The sequence below is a fragment of the Ananas comosus genome, linkage group 11 (assembly GCF_001540865.1).
Source record: "Ananas comosus cultivar F153 linkage group 11, ASM154086v1, whole genome shotgun sequence".
Lineage (NCBI taxonomy): Eukaryota > Viridiplantae > Streptophyta > Magnoliopsida > Poales > Bromeliaceae > Ananas > Ananas comosus.
Window position 1 is genome coordinate 1,065,517 of NC_033631.1, and position 17,437 is coordinate 1,082,953.

Below are 17,437 nucleotides of genomic sequence, written 5' to 3' on the forward strand. Positions count from 1 at the left end.
AAGTATTGCCCCCTTAAAAAAATTATGTGGAGATGCTCAACTATCAGCCATTAAATCTAAACATTTTGTTCGAATGTTTGGAATTAAATAATTAATATTTGACAATTAAATTAGAGGTATTATCCAATTAAATGATAATTTTATCAAATTTAATAATTGTAATCACTTTATTGCAAAGAAAAAAAAAGAAATTAAGAAGTACTTGTTGCTAAAGCAAGTGATAAAGAAGTTGATAGCGGGTACCTTAGATTTTAAGTTCACATTTTCAGCCAAATTTATTCTTAGAAAAAAATGAATGAAAAATATAGTACTATATGGACGGTCCATATATAATACTATCCCAATGTGATATATTTCTCACTTACTAAGTTTTAATTTTAGGAAAATGCTATGTGTACATTGCAAAAAGGCGGATGTATATCTTATACTCTCTATCTTAGAATTAAAAAATTCTTTGGAAGCAGTAGTATTGTATACATGGTCCTTACGATACTATCTCCATACGACAAGTTTGTCCTTTAAGTTGTATATATTTTAAAGAAATTGTTACATGTACATTAAAAGAAAAGGATGTTTATCTCCATTTTAGAGTTTAAAATTTTTTCAAACTTCTAGTATTTAAGAAGAAAAAATTAATTTTGAATTTTTAAGATGTAAGATATATATCCCAAATGATCCGCAAGGATCTAGGTCTAGAGTTTTGTTTGGATTAAGACATCAACATTGTTTGAAGGGCATATCTTCCATACAGACTCCAACTGAGACGATTTCTGATTCTACATGAGCGGATCGAGAAAAGCTAGTTGGGCTCTCGCAACTGAACCTAGTAACGATTTCAGTAACGATTTCTAATTCTATGTGTGCAGATCAAGAAGAGCAAATAGGTACATAGTAATTAAGTCTTGTATGAGTTTCAGGTTGTTCATGGGTCGTTTAAGCCTCTAAAATTGACTATTTATTTATAGAAAATTAAACCACAAATACTTTATTATCCATAAAAAAATTTAGAATTGTGTATTATAGTCAAATTTGATATTTCTAATATGTGCTTTTGTTACACCCTAGTTAGTCCTATATATAAGATATAACAGAACTAAAATTTTTAATCCGGCTTAAGCATTTTGAATGGCGGTTAGGCGCAAGAGATTAAGAGAGTTAAGCGTGTTACGACAGAAGTAGTCTTAGGATGGGTGATCTCTTGAGAAGTTGAGACGTTACAGTTGGTATCAGTGACAATTACCAGCCAGAAGTGCGAGATCTCGGCTGAGATAGAATTATACAGTGGGAAGAGCGAGCCTCTCATACTATTGATTGTTATGGGTGTAGTGCAGCTCACCATAAGATTGGTTTAGGCTAGCAATACGAGTCTCACATCGCCTGATACTTGTGAGTCTGAGCCTGACGAGAACGTCATTAATTAATTATATAAAGGGGGAGAATGTGAGACCTCAGATAGTTCTATATATATATAAGATATAATAGAACTAGAATTCTTAACCCGGCTTAATCATTTTGGTCGGTTGCTAGGCTCCAGAAGTTAAGATGTGGTATCCCTGGTGTTCAGCAGTTGAGGCTTGTCGACAGCTCTGGAGAGTGTCGGGACAATCCGAGTCGCGTTGGCGCAAAATAGACACCAAACGGACTCAGTAGAGACGCGAGACCATGAGGTAGCATTGGAATTCAGTAAAAATCAGCAAGCGAGCTCGAAGTAGAGAGATCAGGCCATAAATGGAGGAATGTTAGATACCCACATCGACAGCGACTCTAGCACCGGCGCGACGTCGAGAACGGCAAAAATCCACGCTCGTCCGGCCTCCTCGTAGCACCACGACGACGAATATCCGCTCGAACGGCACCGCGGCGTGACGTCGACGACGAACCAACTCCACCCAAGCTCCTCCTTGCTCACTATTGGGTCTAGAGAGAGAAAGAGGAGAAGAAGCATGCAAGAAGTCCTCCTCAGCTTCCCAACACGTACATAAAGCAAAGGGGAGGGATGGTGATACGTACGAGGCAAGAAAAGACAAATCTGCCCCTCACCTACCCCCGTGTACCGGTACACGGGCACCTGTACCAGTACAGATGGCAACCCGAGAGCAGCTGCTCGCCAATCGGGCGAAGTGTACCGGTACACCTTCGATGCTGTACCGGTACAGAAAGTGTACCGATACAACCCTGTTGTTGTACCGGTACAACAAGCAGAAAATCTGCAGTTTCGCAGATTCCACTGCTAACTGTTGCTCTCGCGTTCCCGCTTAGTTCATTTTGCGTCTATTTCGCGCCAACGAGACTCGGACTTGTCCCGACATTCTCACAGCGTGTCGACAAGCCTCAAAAACTGAACACCAGGGATACCACAAAACCATGAGTGAATACATTTGGATAACGTTTATTTTTGATAGGGTTAATTGCATACAGATCCCTACAAATATATTAAGTTATAATATATTCCTAGCTACAAAATCTAACTTTCATATATTGTTTCTATAAAAGTCCTAATATTCTCAAATATGACTCTATCTTTAGAATTCGTTAGAAATGTTTAGTTAACTATAGATTTAATACTTAACTTTGATTAGTTTATGAGATAACTTGACAGTTTTACCTCACTTATATTATACTATTGTGATTTTTGGACGAATATATTTATAATAACAAAATTAACATTTCACTTTTTTGTTGTTAAAATAAACAGTTCTCTAACGGTAAGTAGTAACAAACCAGAAGGACGTATTTGTAAAATTAGAACTTTTGTAGGGACAATATATAAAAGTTGAACTTTAAAATAATATATTTATAATTCAGTACGTTTTCAAGAACTTGTATGCATTTAACCCATTTTGATATTAGGATATTATAAAAAAAAAAAGATAGTGATCAATATTGTTAACTATGATCTAAAGTAAAAGTAAATGCGAACAAAGTTTTATAGTTTGATGATCGACCGAATCATCTTGAAACTATCAATTTTAAAGGTTAGTATGAAAACTTTCATTTAGCAATATAGAATAATTCAAAATAATTAAATTTTTATGGGAAACTTCTTTGAGCTATATTAATTAAAAAAGATAGTGATCAATATTGTTAATTAACTATGATCGGAGTCGAACCCAATTTCCCGTTGCATCAAATTTGGCCTATCTAGCTAGCTAGACTCATTCCAGCATAAAATTTTAGGAATAATTTAAACTCACAATATGAGTAGAAATAATTATGATATAAAAATAACAGATAATATAAACTCAATTAAACTCATAAATGTGACGCTACCAGTACAAACATCTAAATGGATATTAAGATTCATAAATGACTAGATATAATTATGACATAAAAATAATAATTAATTTCTTTGTCATTCATCAGATCAGATTCGACGATACAAATTTATTGTATTATATAAAAATATTTAAAAAAATAATTTAATGGAATTGATCTAAGCGAGTTGCTACAAAAAAAAAAAAAAAAAAAAAAAAAAAAAAAAAAACCNTAATGGAATTGATCTAAGCGAGTTGCTACAAAAAAAAAAAAGAAAAAAAAAAGAAAAAACTACAAAATTAACAAATGAAACACGTTGAAGCGGATCATGAATACACTCAGCCGGTGGCGGGAAGCAGCCGGAAGGTCGGGCGGCGATGCATCCATTTTAAATGGTCAATATATACTGGATGCATACAATAATTTTTATATCTAAAAATATATGTTTAAATTAAATAAAACTTTTTAGCATATCAAAAGTAGTGTTGCTGTTAATGTATTTTATTTTATAATATATAAATAATATATTATCAAAATGCATAAAGTTAGAATAAAATTCAAAGTTAACAATTAGAAACGAATTGTTTGCGCCTTCTTGAATGCTTGTGATGTGCGTTGCATGCCCAATTTAATTATAATAATCAACGCAAGTAAAATTTACTATACAATGTTAATTAGCCAAACATTAGATTTTCAGTGGTTGGTTAATCCTCCAATGTCTCAAATACTAAACATGGTAAAACATAGCTCCCATCTCTTAGAACTTAATAAAAAAAGATGGCTGAGTTATATGGTATTTAAATGTATCAAAAATTATGTTTGCTAATTTTCATTTCATCTCATAAGGACAATAAATGCAGCACTAATGAGTGTCATTTGTTTGGACATGCATGTCATGCTTTTACACAGCCATGAAGAAACAATGAGTGAATACGTTTGGAGAACGTTTATATTTTGTTTCACCAAAACCATCGTTTAAATATCAAAGAGTAATGGCTCTATTACTATAGTCTTGATTTTGATATGAGGATATTAAAAAAAAAAGATAATGATCAATATTGTTAACTATGATCTAACATAAAATTAAGTACATGCGAACAAAATTTTATACTTCGATGATCGACTGAATCATCTTGAAACTATTAATTTTAATGGTTAATTTGAAAATTTTCATTTAGCAATATAGAATAATTCAATTGGTTGATTTTTTATTTGAAACTTCTTTGAGCTATCTTAATTAAAAAAGACAGTGATAAATATCGTTAAGTAACTATGATGGGAGTTGAACCCAATTTCTGATTGGGTCAAATTTGACCTATGTAGACTAATTCTAGCATAAAAATTTTAGGAATAATTTAAACTTGTAAATGAGTAGAAATAACAATGATATAAAAATGACAAATAATTTAAACTCACTTAAACTCATAAAATGTGATGCTCCCAATTAATGCAAACATTTACATGGATATTGAGATTGATCATAAATGACTAGGTATAATTATGACATAAAAATGACAATTAATTTCTTTGTCATTCAACAGATTAGATTCCATGATACAAATTTATTGTATTGTATAAAAATATAGAACGTACGTACATGCATGCTCATTTGTAATCAATTAATATACATGTAGATAATGATGATTGCCTCTTCTATATCAATAAATGATTTGAATAAGTTGCTAAAAACTTAATTATGACTTCTAATTTGTAGATCTTATCAATGACATTCAATACTCTCTAATAACTAGTATTTGTGATAACTAAAAAAAGGGTATATAGAGCACTAGACTATAGAAATAGACCTCTCAGCTTTATTTTTCTAATTATTTTTGTTGAGACTTTTTTAAATTTTACTTTTTTGAATAGAGTGATAAATGAGTTATGTAGTTGATTAAAATTGAGATAACAGTGAACTCCGCACTAATCTTATCTTTAATCTTGTAGTAAATAAAACTAGAAAAATTAATAGATAATAGTTAAAAGTCATTAACAGTAAACTTCTATCTTAATTAACTAAAATAGTACCCATAAGAAAAATTCAAATTTGCCGAAAAGGCAATAGAAAAATATAAAGTTGAAGGCCCTATTCGAATTGGCTTATAATTGAGGGGTCATAATGCATTTTACCATTATAACTCTTCAACAATTACTATCGAAAGTATTTACATGTACGTTTGAAGCAAAATTGTATTCTACTAAAAAAAATAATTTTTACACTCATAGCCTTAAACATTTATGTATTCTTATGCTATGTTTTACTATTATATATGTACATGCAACTATTACACATTAGTGTCATATTGACTAGGTATTTACATAAATATATATACACCATATATAAAATACGAACTTTAGTTATACAGCTAAATGAAAAAGTTGGATAAGCTAAACAAATGACCTTCATAGTTGTTGGTTCATTCTTTCCTTGTGAGATGTCACACAAATGACATTGGTTGTTGCTCGTGCGAAGGTGAAAAAACTAGCAAACATAATGTTTGATGCATTTATATATACAATATGATTTTCTATCTTTCTCCCAAATTTTAGGAGATTAGAGATTTTCCTAAATTTTAGGGGATAGTTATGTTATATTATATATACTATTTGTGATATTGGAGGATTAACCAATGATCATAAAATTTATATTTGTCAAAACGCCAAATCATAATAATCTTTACCTCAATAAGTTGGGATATTAAAAAAATCTATAAAAACTAATATAAAGGTTAATAAAAATACTATAAGTAGTGAAAATGTTTATTAAAAATAATTATATAATTAACAATACTTTTTTATCTATTATTTAAAACAGTTACTTTGCCCTCCATTCTTGAGATTACATATACATGCAGTATTTAGAGGCCTCGTCCCTCTGCAGAAATTTATAAACACCATCTCCACCACGTCATCAGGTAACAAGGATAATTCTCCCTGTCTTTTCTCCTGCGATAATCCCTATTCTTGTCCTAGCGAGAATTCCTATTCTCGCAAAAAAACTATACATTTTTTTAATAAATATTTTAATTAATTTTTTATTAAAAAATTAATTATATTAAATTTAATTTTAATCTGTATTGTTCTAAATTTCATGCAATTTTTAAGTTTGTCTTTTATTTATTATAAAAATTATTAAGTATTAATATCAAATTACTAAAAATATATAATAATTAAATATTATTTAAGTAATATATATATTATAATAATTTGAGAATTAAATAATTAAGTAAATATTAGTAGGTATTGGAAATTTCGCGGGCAATAAATCGTTTTCGTGAGCATAATTACAAGCCCATTTGATCTTAATGAACAATATAATCATTTTGTCATGCGGCTATGTAAGAAATATAATTATTTAATGAATCGATGAGTTTTAAAACTTGGGAGTTTGAATATATGGACAATTTGAACATCTCTATGCTAGCAAAGCAATATAGGAAATATTATATAATTATTCCCTAACAATTATGAAAAGAAATTAATTACGTATAAAACTTATACTTCTTATAAAATTGAAATTTTGTAATGTATTCAACAATGTAATTATGAATCAAACATCTTGTCTCAACTATAAAGTAATATATTTTCACTAACAGAGAATTGCACAAGTAAAATTCGCATATCATTGAGCCTATATGAATTGTAAGGGTGAAATGTATTAAGATCCCTAAATAATAAGGCATTTATAAATAGGTTTCTTGTGACACCCCAATAATCCCACATCGGATGGAAATGTAGTTGTCATTGGGTTTATAAGAGACTTAGACACTAGTAATAATAACTGGGCTTAAGCATTTTGGGCCGGTTGTTGGGCCCAACGAGTTATTGTTGCTAGTGGGCTGGGTCGTTATATTTGGTATCAGAGCCGGTTCACCAGCTGGACATGTGCGGCGAGTCTCGGCTGAGCCAAGGTCTGGATGACGGGCTAGTGCACCCCCTGTTGGAGAGCCGAGTGCGCGACCTGAGGCTAGCGCATCCCCTGATCTGAGTGCACAGTTGACTGCCTGACTGAGGTGACGAGGCAGCAGGGAGAGTTGTTGCAGAGGTTGTGTGAGAGGATAGCTCAGTCGCCGAGTTCAGCACCGAGTGTACCAGAGCAGACTGTTCCACTCCCGACTACTCCAGCGTCAGCTCCAGCCGCAGCTATGCCCCCACCAGTGGAGATTCCTACAGCGCCGGTTGCGCCTGCCAGGGGGCCTGTACCGTTGACTGAGGCCGAGCAGGAGCGGTGGACGGAGAGGTTAGCTCGTTTCCGCCGATTTGGATCATTTGATCCACCGATCTTTGATGGTAGAGGCACTGAGGCCTGGGTCGTTGAGGGATGGGTCAGTGCTATGGAGAGGTTATTCGAGGATCTGTACGTTCCAGAGGGGGAGCAGGTACCTCTGGGAGTACACTGTTTGTCTGGTGATGCACGTGATTGGTGGCGGAGAGTGAGGCGTGACCAGGGACTGGTGGCAGCAGAGCTGAGGTGGGATGAGTTCTGTGGAATGCTGTATGGGATGTATTTTCCCAACAGCATGAAACAGAAGATTGAGGATTTGAAGAGGATCCAGCAGGGCGAGCGGACAGTTCAGGAGTATGTTCGGGAGTTTACTAGACTCCTGAACTGTGTTCCGTTCGTGGCCAGAGACGAGGCGCATAGGGTCTACTTGTTCGAGCAGGGTTTGAGACCCGACCTGTTCAGGTTGGTTAGGGCGCAGAGGTCGAGGACTTTGGACGCGTCTATTGAGCAGGCACTATGGGAGGAGAGAAGAGAGGTGTCACTGCGAGAGAGGGCTCAGGGGCCGGGACAGAGTCAGGACAGGAAGCGCCCAGCTCCAGACGACGGAGGCCAGTCGAGTAGCAGGCGTCCGCCGAGACCTCCACGATCGCGTTCTCAGGGTCGTGGGTTCTCGGGACGTCAGCGATCCAGAGACTCCCGTTAGAGAGGACAGCCTGAGAGGGCGCCGCAGTGTGTGATCTGCGGAGGACCACACTGGCCCAGACAGTGTGAGCAGAGGGAGGGCCGGTGCTACGGATGTGGTCAGCCGGGACACATGAGGGCAGCTTGTCCCAGAGCAGCATCTCCAGCACCATCATCTGCTTCAGCTCCACCAGCACCTCAGCAGACTTACAGAGCAGCACCGAGTTACCGCCAGGAGGATAGGTCGTCCATGCCGCGACAGGGTGAGCGTCGACAGCAGGCTCCGAGTGGTAGAGTCTATGCAGCTCAGGTGGAGGACTCTACAGCAGCCGACCGAGTGGTGGCAGGTATCACTTTGATTTCTGGCATTAGAGTTCGCACTCTTTTTGATACTGGTGCATCGCATTCCTTTGTTAGCCGAGCATTTGCATTGTTGCATGGTCTAGAGTTAGGGGCATTGTCACAGGCACGAGAGGTGCAGATCCCGGACCATGTTTTACAGGTTGCGGAGTGTTGTTGGTCGTGTCCGGTGCAGTTGGACTCGTGGGTCATGCCCGCAGACCTGTTGGTGTTAGGGCAGCTGCAGGACTTCGACGTCGTGCTCGGTATGGATTGGCTGGCGCGGTACTATGCTACGATCGACTGTGGAGCGAGGACGGTGACGTTCCGCGAGCCAGGCCAGGAGGAGTTTACTTTCAGAGGCTGCAGGAGCACGCTGTTTGCCACCTGGATATCTTCGGCGAGGGCTCGACAGATGCTGAGCAGTGGGTGTATCGCTTTCCTAGCGACAGTTGTGGAGGTACCTACGGCGGCGCCGAGACTCGAGGACATCCCAGTAGTCCGCGAGTTTTCGGATGTGTTTCCCCCTGAGTTGACGACATTGCCGCCGGAGAGGGAGATTGAGTTTGTGATTGATGTAGTTCCTGGAACTGCACCAATCTCAAAGGTACCTTATCGGATGGCGCCGGCAGAGCTGAGAGAGCTAAAGGCACAGCTTCAGGATTTGATGGATAAAGGGTTTGTGAGACCCAGTGTGTCGCCTTGGGGAGCGCCAGTGCTATTTGTAAAGAAGAAGGATGGTTCGCTCAGGTTATGTGTGGATTACCGGGAGCTGAATAAAGTGACCATCAAGAACAAGTATCCTCTGCCGCGCATTGATGATCTATTCGATCAGCTGCAAGGATCTTGTGTCTTTTCGAAGATTGATCTCCAGTCAGGTTACCACCAGCTGAGGGTGAGGGCCGAGGATGTTCCCAAGACGGCTTTTCGGACTCGGTACGGGCATTATGAGTTCACGGTGATGCCTTTTGGATTGACGAATGCCCCTGCCGCATTCATGGATTTGATGAACAGAGTGTTCAAGCCGTTCTTGGATAGGTTTGTGGTAGTCTTCATCGACGATATCCTGATTTACTCCCGGAGTGATGCTGAGCATGAGGAGCACTTGAGGATTGTGCTACAGCTTCTGCGCGAGAAGAAGTTGTATGCCAAGTTAAAGAAGTGCGAGTTCTGGCTACGGGAGGTTGCTTTCTTGGGCCACGTGATTTCAGCTGAGGGCGTAGCAGTGGACCCGAAGAAGATTGAGGCGATTCGAGATTGGCCTAGACCGACGACGGTTACTGAGGTACGGAGCTTCCTGGGACTGGCAGGATATTACCGTCGGTTTGTGGAAGGCTTTGCGAAGCTTTCCACACCCCTCACACGCTTGACGCGGAAGGGGATTCGTTTTGTCTGGAGCGACGACTGTCAGAGGAGCTTTGACGAGTTGAGATTGAGGTTGATGTCGGCTCCTATCCTTGCCCTTCCTGTTATGGGCGAAGGATTTGTGATCTACAGTGATGCATCGCACAGTGGACTTGGTTGCGTGCTGATGCAGCATGGTAGGGTGATTGCTTATGCTTCAAGGCAGTTAAAGGATTATGAAAAGAATTACCCTACACATGATTTGGAGCTTGCCGCGATGGTTTTTGCTTTGAAGCTCTGGCGGCATTACTTGTACGGCGAGCACTGCGAGGTATTCACCGATCATCAAAGTCTCAAGTATCTGTTCACACAGAGGGAGCTGAATCTGAGACAGCGCCGGTGGTTGGAGTTACTGAAGGACTATGACATTAGTATTCAGTATCATCCCGGCAGGGCGAATGTGGTGGCAGATGCGCTGAGCAGGAAGTCAGTGCATAGCCTGAGTTTGAGGATTACTGAGCAGAGACCCCTACTCGAGGAGCTGCAGCGGCTGGGACTCGAGATAGTACCCCCTGGGTCTACGGCGAGGCTGACGTCTCTAGTACTACTGCCCACTCTGTTGGATAGGATCCGAGAAAAACAGAGTGGAGACCCGTTCTTGTTGAGGGTTAGAGAGCAGCTGGACAGGGGGCAGGCTGAGGGTTTTGCAGTGGACAGTTCGGGAGTACTACGGTACAGGGACCGACTGTGTGTGCCTATGGATCCGGAGATTCGAGCAGATATTCTGAGAGAGGCTCATTGTTCCCCTTATACGGTGCACCCTGGGGGAACCAAGATGTATAAGGATCTTAAGGCATGACTCCGGTGGCCTGGAATGAAGCGGGACATTGGCAGATTTGTGGCTCAGTGTTTGACTTGCCAACAGGTGAAGGCCGAGCATCAGGTGCCTGCTGGCAAGCTTCAGTGTCTGCCAGTTCCCGAGTGGAAATGGGAGTGCATCATGATGGACTTCGTCGTTCGATTGCCTAGAGCGCAGGGTGGCTCCGATGCAATTTGGGTGATAGTGGACAGACTGACTAAGTCTGCTCACTTCCTACCGGTTCAGACTACCTGGTCCAGGGAGAGACTTGCGCAGCTATACTTGGATGAAATCGTTAGGCTGCACGGCGTGCCAGTGTCGATTGTATCAGACAGAGACCCGAGGTTTGTATCCCAGTTTTGGAGGAGTCTTCAGACAGCCTTGGATACACAGCTACATTTCAGCACAGCGTTCCACCCACAGACAGATGGTCAGTCAGAGCGGACCATTCAGACTCTAGAAGACATGCTAAGGGCTTGTGTCCTGGACATTGGAGGAGGGTGGTATCAGCATTTGAGACTAGTTGAGTTTGCGTACAACAATAGCTATCAAGCGAGCATCCAGATGGCTCCGTTTGAGGCGTTGTATGGACGCAGATGTCGATCCCCCCTGTTTTGGAGTGATGTGGGTGAGCGGGGGACACTTGGACCAGAGATTCTACTTGAGGCTGAGGAAAAGGTGAGAGTCGTTCGACGACACCTTTTGACAGCACAGAGCCGACAGAGGAGCTACGCCGATACCAGGAGACGAGACTTGGAGTTTCAGGTTGGAGATCATGTTTTTCTCAAAGTCTCGCCGTCCAGAGGGATACGCCGATTTGGAGTATGTGGAAAGCTTAGTCCACGGTTTGTTGGCCCTTTCGAGGTATTGGAGCGTATCGGACCGGTTGCATACAGGATAGCTCTACCCCCGCGACTTGCTGGCATCCACGATGTTTTCCACGTCTCAGCATTGAGGAGATACGTTTTCGATCCCTCTCATGTGATTGACTTTACTCCACTTGAGATTGGCGAGGATCTGAGATACAAGGAGCGACCGTTGCGGATTCTTGCTCGGGAGACGAAAGAATTGCGCAACCGGGTCATCCCGTATGTGAAAGTGCAGTGGAGTAATCATGATGAGCGGGAGGCAACTTGGGAGCCTGAGACGGTGATGAGGGAGACTTATCCCTACTTGTTCGATGCCTGAGCAGAGGTACATTTCAGTTTCGAGGACGAAAGTTTTTGTAGTGGGGGAGAATGTAGTATCCTAATATATATATATATATATATATATATATTAGTATGCCACGTGCCTCCCTCTCCCCTTGCATGCTGATTTAACCGAGGATGCCACCACCACCATCTCCTTAATTAACTTTCATTGTCTCTCTCTCTCTCTCTAGCCGGTTGGGAGCAAGGAGGAGCTCGTGTGGAGCTTTCCGTCGTCGACGTCACGCCGCGGAGCCGTCCGAGCATACGAGCATCGCCGTAGTTTCACGAGGAGGCCGGGCGAGGAAGTGTTTCCGTCGTTCTCGACGCCGTGCCGGAATTGGAGTCGCTGTTAGAGGTGGGTAGCTCTCTTTCCTCCATGGATTTCTTCTCTACTTCAAGCTCCATTGAATCCGAGCATTGTGCTGTTTTCGCAGAATTTCAGTGTCGACCGTCGGTGTTTCGGCTCGTTTTCCGCGCAGGAGCATCGGAACGTGACGCGACTTGATTCGTTGGAACCGAGACTTCGAGACGAATCCATAGGATCCTTACTCGCCCGATTTGGAGAAGGTTTGCTCTGTCGAAATCCCTTTTTACTGAGTTGCTGTTTGCCGAGCAGACTCTGAAGTGCTGATTGCTGATTCCAGCATTGACCCGCCGTGTTTTACCTAGTTCTCTGTGTAGGAATGTCGAAACGCGACGAAATTTGGCGTGCTAGATTCGCGACTTCGAGACGAAGATTCTGAGCCCAAGATCGCGATTTTTGGAGCAGGTTTGCCCTGTCGAACCCTAGTTTTACTAGGCTGCTGTTTGCCGAGCAGATTTCAGAGATGCTGTTTCGCAGGTTCCAGCGTCGACGTTTCGTATTCTGGCCCGTTCTCTGCGTAGGAGCGTCGGAATTCAGCGAAACCTGGGCCATTGGATTCGTGACTTCGAGACGAAGCTTCAGGACCCTTGTTTGCTGAATTTGGATAAGGTTAGCTTGGTCGGATTTAACGCTTTCTTCGCTGCTATTTTCTGGGCAGATTTCGTGATTTTGAGTGTAATTGGGTTTACTTCTTCGCAGCAGGAGAACCGGGGACTTCGACGGACCAGCGAGGGATCATTTTGGATCCGGGCCACTTTCTTCGCTGCCAGGAGTTGCTTGAGAGGTGGGTTACATCGGTTTTGACTCCTAAGTTCATATTCGTCGGCATGTATAATTTTCGACCTTTGGATACTCTATTCTAGCTCGAATTCATGGATTATATTGTAGATTGCAAATCTGAATTTGGAGCATGTGGTAATAAATTAAGTAGGTTATACATGTTGGACTTGGAAATTGAATTAGGAGAAAACCTGCGATTTGGACCTGTCACTTGTTTAAACTGCCTGATTTAGCTCTAGGAGCCGTTATTAAATTGTACTGTCGCAGTATCTTCGAGACGAGTACTCCAGGTAGTTTAGATTACATTTACGCTCGTGCTGGTGCGCCGAGTGGATTTTTACAGGATCGTTCAGGTTGTTCCGGACTGGTGGGTGCCGTCAGAGTTGACGGTGGACCCGTATCGCCTTTTTGGCGTCAGATTGTGCCGAGGGCACATTACCTGTTGGTGGTTAGACCAGTTTGAGTCGGTTACTTGACTTTGGCTTTTCAGAGCCTGTTTGAGCTCGACAGAGATACGCTGCATACTCGGTTGGGTAGCGCCCACGAGTGCCACTCCGGAGTCAGGCTTTGTGCTTTCGCGTTGGTGTCGCTCATGCCAGTTGGACTTGCTCTCCACGGACCAGTTAGTGTGGATAGAGCCCGATAGTCGCAACGGGGCAGGGACGGGTGTATTCACAGTCCCGGGGACGGGTATGCTTACAGTCCCGATTGGATTGGGTCAGATTTGACATTTTCTACAGTTGATTAGCGTAGAGCCTGATAGTATAGTGGTTGATAGCGGTAGAGTGTACCTCCTGCTTTTCCTTCTATCCTTGCTCCCTTCTGTAGACTTAGTGGGTGACCGATGTCGTTTTGGGCGGTACCCACTGAGGACTACTTGTTTTTACAGTAGTTCTCACGCCCAGTTGTTACTTGTGTTTTACAGAGCCACAGGTGTCGGCTGCTGCATCTTCCGCCGACCAGGATCGAGGCAAGGGCGTTGCGAGCTAGAGCCCTACCCGACAGTCAGAGCTAGAGGCTTTCCCCTACTGCAGGTAGTTGTTGTTTTGGAGTTTATGTACATAGTTGTTTAACTCGCCAGTGCGAGTAGCCTTGTATTTTGGATTCTAGCTATGTATATGAAACTCAGTTATTTAGTTTTTTTTATCAGCTCTATGCTACTGTTTGTAGTATCGTATTTCTACTGGTACTTTGACGCTTCGTATACAGGGGAAATCCCTTTGTATACGGCGGATTTGTCGGCGTGCCCGGGGAACGAGATATCCGGGGCGTGACAAATAGATAGATGGATATCAAAGCTGTAAATGACATAATAGGAAAACTATGCTACTATACCCAAAATCCTATATCATGCATGCATGTATCATATAGTGAAATGTCAACTACTATACTACCATGTCCAACTATAATGTCCAATAAGCAATGTTCAATTAACAATGCTATACTCTTGTTCAATCAATCCTTGGCGATCCACTTGGGTTCGCTCACGACTCACCTCAAACCTCGTATGGTAAGGAGACGCACCTCGCTCTCAAACCCGGGGCCATTTGCAGGACATCAACTCGTCCCTCTCACACCAAACTTCGGAGTGCACGAAGACTCGGGTGGAGCGACCACCATAAGTATAAACAGACTGTGAGTATGATCAACCCTCTCGCCTCGAGGGTTATCCTAACCTCTAGGGTTACAAAACACTTGGGAATCCACCTATCCCTATGTCCAAATGCTATGTTTGGCCACATCATGTGTTTATACAACAAGTCATTTTCTAGGGAATCCACCTATCCCTAAGCTCACATGTCTCTAGTGTTATTTACACTAAGTCATATACCATTCATCATGTCTTTACATTCATTGAGTTCATCTCTTTTCCGCGGCACTATAGGATTCAAATGTCAAGACCCAATCCTCATCTAGCCATAATCATGCACTTCTACTCATACATTGATATTATTAGCAAGCATAAGGAACGGAAATTACAATACAATCCTACAATGCAAAATGCAAGAGATGCAAATCATAAATGCTAAGACATAGAAAGGAGTCCGGTTGCTTCGGAATGACACCACCCACCTTTTGATGATGTGGAGGGTTCGGAAACGCTATTCGGTATGCTTTACGACGAGGTCTCCACCACCTAGGTAGAAACAAAGCTCATTCAATATTGTTTTGTCAATATCTTTTTATCCGCTCGACGAATCGTAATTCTGACTTCGCCAACGCGTTTAGACACCCACCAATTAGGTTTAGATGCCCTCAAATGAGATCAAAACCCTCTAACAAGAAAAGCCCCAATTTGGAGCCCTAGGGTTTACATCATGCAAAAGTACCATGAAACCCTAGCCTCTAGCTCTAGTCCACCATTAATGGTGCTAGAGGTCCATTTGACCTCATCTCAAAAGCCAAAAACCCAAAACCCTAGGCTCTACCATGTTAGGGTTTAGAGCTTACCTCTAGTGCTAGCTCCAAAGGGAAGATGAGAGGGAGATGGAGGTGTCTAAGGCCTTCTCCTTGATCTCCTTCTTCTTCTCCACCTTTCCCTCCTCCTTTTTCTTTCTCTTCTTCTTCTCCTCCTACTTTGCTTCAAGAGAGGGAGAGAGAGAAAGAACTTAGAGAGAGAGAGAGAGAGAGAGGGAGGGTGTTTGGGAGTAGATGAGAGAAAGAGAGAGAGCCTTTCTCTCTAATACTCTCATCTAATGTAACAAGTGCAGCTAAGCCCCTCCACTTTTTCTCAACCTGCCCCGCCTGGGCACTTTTCGCGCGGAGGGACCGGTCCCTCCACGGGAGGCCGGTCCCCGAAAGCCTTCAGCCAGATTACGCGTACGGGAATCGGTCCCTCTGGCTTGGGGACCGGTTGCATCACACGTCCGCCGCAACCCCCAGCTACGGGAACCAGTCCCCCCCGCCAGGGATCGGTCCCCGAGAGTAGAATCTGCCAAGTGCAGGTTTTGCACTATTGCTCTCGTGGGCTCAACTCCGATACACTTTTTGGGTTTCGTGCCACTCCGGCTTTTCCGAAGCCAACCCATACGACAAGTAGTCGCTTGTGGTGGAGCTCATAGGGAAAGAGAGGAAGATGAGAGAGAGAAAGAGAGAGAGGGAGAGAGAGAGAGTGAGCTCTGTTTATTCACAAACCTTATTCAAACCCAATGTTAGCCCAATTGTTGGCCCAATTAATAAAATAAGTTAAAAAAAATAGGCCTACTATTGTTTATACCATTAAAAATTATTACCACTATACCAGTGGTTTATTAAATGTTACGAAAAAAATAAAAAAATGCTGGTATAATATAGTTTTAGCAGCAGTTAGCTTAACTGCTGGCTAAAAAACTGCTGGAACAAACCTTATTTATTGTAGTGTCTGTAGACTTCAAAACAACAAGAACCTTAATTAGATGAGTACATATATAAATGTGTATAATCCAGTGACAGATACAAAACTTAGCCTAATGAATTGCAAAGAAATGAACATAATAACAATAATTCTAATAAGAATTTCACAATTTTTTTGGCCTTTAATAAAGAATGGTACTCAATAAAAATTGTAGTCCTTCATGTGTTAACCAACTTGGAGTATGATTTCCAGCTAGCGAAAACAGTAAGCTCTAAATGTATGTGATTCATTCACTAGTTCATTCAACATATCAACGAAAAGCAACGCGGCTCAAGAAAATAGTTTAGTCCCAAATAAAGAAGGTCCATTCAATAAGAAAATCACAAATTCTAAATTTGATAGTACATTTATAATGTTAGACTTCAGTACGGAAGAAAAACTAGGTGCACGACAGATCAGTTGTCAAACACTACAATTTCCTTATAAATTTTAGAGATTCATCATAAATATTATTTTATAACTATAATATTTTTGACAATAATTATTATGTAGATTTATCTTTACATGTATAAATTTTGATAATTCATAAATTCCACCAAATCCTTTATATTGTTTCCTAACACATATACCATATTTTCACCAAAATGAGACAACAAAACTCAAACTATCTCTACTTATTTAGCTCGCCAAAACCTTGTGATGTGGAATCTCATCATCCATTCCGCCTATGGTTGAATTTGAAAATCTATTTCTATTTAGCTATATTAAAGGAGAATTTGGGCGACCACAGGGTGACACGTGTCCCCGCAAACCCCTCTACTCTCTCCCTTTATATATATATATATATATATATATATATATAGGCCATGGCTACTATACTATTATGAGTATTGGAGCCCTCGTACTCATAAGTTGTTTTCGATGATGGAGCTTCCGAATCGACGATCCACTCCGTTAAATATGATCTAGAGTATTTAAAACTTCTAGAAAATAAATTTCGTAAATTTTCAAAATCATAATAAAGTCCATCAAGTGGGCATAAAATGAACGGTCAAAATCGAAC

At 41.2% G+C, this 17,437-nt stretch overlaps 1 long non-coding RNA gene across 4 annotated transcripts; it reads left to right on the top strand.

Moving 5' to 3' along the window:
- On the top strand, positions 11,883-14,002 carry LOC109717501. Of its 4 annotated transcripts, none has more exons than XR_002218197.1 (6): positions 11,883-11,897; positions 12,088-12,463; positions 12,566-12,665; positions 12,738-12,869; positions 12,960-13,044; positions 13,966-14,002. It is a non-coding gene; the product is annotated as an uncharacterized LOC109717501 (long non-coding RNA). The 4 variants fall into 4 exon arrangements; XR_002218198.1 differs by lacking the exon at positions 11,883-11,897 and having other exon boundaries at positions 12,089-12,251; positions 12,331-12,463; positions 13,966-13,998; XR_002218199.1 differs by lacking the exon at positions 11,883-11,897 and having other exon boundaries at positions 12,095-12,463; positions 12,963-13,044; positions 13,966-13,996.